At 48.9% G+C, this 3,443-nt stretch overlaps 1 non-coding gene across 1 annotated transcript; it reads left to right on the forward strand.

Annotated features, from left to right (window-relative positions):
* The first annotated feature begins 225 nt into the window (after positions 1-225).
* On the forward strand, positions 226-310 carry TRNAR-UCG (transfer RNA arginine (anticodon UCG)). Its single transcript has one exon. It is a non-coding gene; the product is annotated as a tRNA-Arg (tRNA).
* Positions 311-3,443: the final 3,133 nt, after the last annotated feature.

Genomic DNA, 3,443 nt, shown 5'->3' on the forward strand with positions numbered 1-3,443 from the left:
GGAGTGCACTAGGATCTGGGCACTGCTGACCTGACCCGGACTCAGCTTTACTGCCCCTCTTCTGCACGGTCCCCCCTGCTCCATTACAGAAGCCAAGGATGCCTGTCCTGGGCTGTGCTTTTCCTCCTTGGCTTCCTTGCCCTTATTCTCAGTTTTCTACACATCAATGCATGGGAAGAGGCTGACATGTAGCAACAGCTCTAGAAATTAGTTCCCTTCTCGGGCGCCTGGGTGGCTCAGTCGGTTGAGCGTCTGACTTCGGCTCAGGTCATGATCTCACGGCCCGTGGGTTCGAGCCCCACATCGGGCTCTGTGCTGACAGCTCAGAGCCTGGAGCCTGCTTCAGATTCTGTGTCTCCCTCTCTCTCTGCCCCTCCCTGCTCATGCTCTGTCTCTCTCTCAACAATAAACATTCAAAAAAAAAAAAAAAAAAAGAAAGAAATTAGTTCCCTTCTCTGTTTCCTCCTTCACTTCTATTGAACTTTTCCTCATAAAACATGGTGTCTGTCAGGTTTAAGTCCCTCAGACTCTTTTCTTCTTTCTCCCTACGCCCCCAGTTGCAGCTCTCACCTCTCTGTCACTATCTCCATCAGAATATCTTGGGGAGGGTCCATCTTTCCAGCTCTGGCCCTTCGTTAATCTACACCCGCCTCAGATTCACCTGGTTATTTTTATGCTCAAGTTTGGGAACCTCGCCTCTAGTGTGGAATCTCCAACAGATAGTTGAACATTCCGTTCGGGCTCTCTCCCCCTCACCCCAGTTCAATATGCCTACGAGTGACTTTGCTTTCTATCCCCAACCCATGCCATCCTGCCTCTCCCCAGTATCTCTCTGCCCCCCACAGAGAAGGAGAACACTGGTGCTTAATTTCTGTTCACGCTGTCAATCCTTGTCCACATGTGTTGAAAATGCTGGAACCACGTTTGACTCCTCAGCCTCTTTGAAAGGGCAGTCCACCTGGTGTCCATAGGTCATGGTGGGGGTTACAGGGAGACAGTGGCGAGACCACCTTGAAAGGGCAGATCAGGAAGTAAATGGTCAGGTTTTCTAGGGCTTCAGCAACACGGTGGGGCCCGTGGAGTCAGGTTGCTAGCGCTAAAAGGAAAGGATCGGTAGAGATTGGCTTGTCTGACCCCTCAGGTTACCACTGAAGAAACTGAACCTAGAGAGACAAAGAGCATTGACAAAGGTCACTCTTCCAGTTCATGCAAAAGTTGGACCTCAAGGGACAGTGCTCTCTCTGCCTTCCTTCCCAAAGTCCTTCCCACAGTGACACAATTAAATGGGGGAACCTGTGCCAGGTGCTTTTTAAGTTCAAGGAACAAAATACAGAAGTCAGACAAGAAAGGAAAGTTATTTCATACAAATGAAAAGTTTAGAGGTGTCTGGCTTCAGGGAACATTTGAGCCAGGAGCTTAAATATGTCAACAAGTGCAGGTGGATGGGATGCCCTTCTGAGCTTAACCTAGACCACACGAGCCCCAAGATCATGTGTGAGATTCAAATAGAAATAAGGGTTGTTGGAAGGGGAAGAGAAGACACTGGATGCTTAACAGGGTCAACAAAAAATCACTTCAAAACTCTCAACAGGGGACAGAGGTATGTGATCTGAAGTCTGAATGATCCAAGGTCATAGCCAGACTAGGTCCATTTCGGTAAAATCAGGGCGGAGGTCTGGTTTTGGGGTTGAAACTGAAGAGATTACAACAGCCAAGAGGGAGCAATGGGAGTTGTCTGAAAACTGGCCTGACATAATTCATCCCTGTGCCCTGAACATTCTTTCTGTCTCTTCAGGGAGGGCAGGGCTGCATTCTTGGGATGGCATGGGACTCCCACTGGGGAGCTGGGTGATTCTGGTGTCTCTAGGGTGTGGGGAAGGGGTGGAGGTGAGAAAGCAGCCCAGCCAGGACTAAAACATCCCTCTGGACAGCTGTCCTCCTATGAGAGCTGGCCAGTGAACAGGACCCCGGACCCTGGACCCTGTCCAATGTTCTCTTGTTCTTCTTCACGGCGCCTGAGCATCTGTCTCTCCCTCGCCAACCCTCAGCTCAGGTGGGAGTTGCTGGTGCCTGGGCCACTGCCAGAGCCTGCAAACTGGTTTCTCAGCCTTGCTTCTCACCGGCCCCAGTGCATTCTGTGCCGGGGTACTCACCTCTGACACCAGGTTTGTTATAATGTCATTTCCCTGCCCGAAGGCCTTCAGTGAGCCCATGCTGCCTTCAGGACCAGATCCAAGCCCCTAATCTGGCTCACGTAGCACCTCCTCTGAGACCCTTTCACTGTGCCCATCATTCCCACCTCCAAAACCCAATAGCACTGAGAGTCTGTCCCACTTAGTTGGAACCACCAGCTTTTTCTGATTTCCATCATTAATTATGGTTTGTGTGTCTGTTTCCATACTCTGATTCCACAATACCAGAGGACAGAGAAGGGCATGTCCAACCATTGCCCCAGGTACAGCTCTACACTGACTATGTGTAGTCAGTGGATAAGCAAAGAGCATTTGTTCATTGGGGTTAGACTCTTTGGCTTGGAGTCTTGGTCATTTAAGACTTTCTTGTTGTAATATTTTGTAATCTCTAGAAATGTGGGCTTGAATTATGAGCTAAGAAGGAGATGAATGGGAGATATTTTCGCACTCCTTTCTTACAATTACTTTTCCTTGTCTGCTCGAGTTTATATCAGTATCTACCTCTGACTTAACTTACCAGGAGATGCTCTTAAAACCTACCAGTGTGCGTTTCTAGAATTCAAATGGGCATATGAATTGAAAGACCAAATTTGTCATGCCTCCAGCATGCAGGCTCAGAGGAGGATGTCAAGCAACAACAACACAACAGCAGGATGCGTGCGCGCGCGTGCGCACACACACACACACACACACACACACACACACACACACACGGAGCATGCATTTAGGACCAGAACAATTTTAAAGGGGAGATTTGAAGCATTAAAAAATGACATAGGAATATTCTTTGTTGACTCTTATCCATTTCACTCTTCGGTAGCGATGAGGCCAAAAATCACTGCCTGAGAGCTCTCAGCATCCCTGTCCTGGAAAAGGGTGGATGTTGACTTTCCTACCAGGTATAAGTTTCAAAAGGGACAGCCTTTCGCTTCAGCAAGTAGGAAAAGAGGCTCTGTCAGGTGACTTTTGGCCTGAGAAATGGTGATAAGGCTGCTGGGTTCCTGGAGGAAGAACAAGACGCAATGGAGTCAGGTGTAAACCTGATATTTGGAGTTTCCCGACAACTTGGGTTGGTCAAATGCTGAATCCCCATTTATGTTCAAAACAAATGGAACCTCATTCTGTGACCAAAAGAGACTGCTCAGGTGTGGTGTTGCTCCAGAGGCAGCCAGGCAGAAGCCACCTTCCTGCAAGGGGACAGGCCCCCAATGTGAGGCAATCTGCTGGTGGGAACAGAGAAATATAGGGCAA

This window comes from Panthera pardus, unplaced genomic scaffold (genome assembly GCF_024362965.1).
Source record: "Panthera pardus isolate Hobbes unplaced genomic scaffold, ASM2436296v1 HiC_scaffold_10, whole genome shotgun sequence".
Classification (NCBI taxonomy): domain Eukaryota; kingdom Metazoa; phylum Chordata; class Mammalia; order Carnivora; family Felidae; genus Panthera; species Panthera pardus.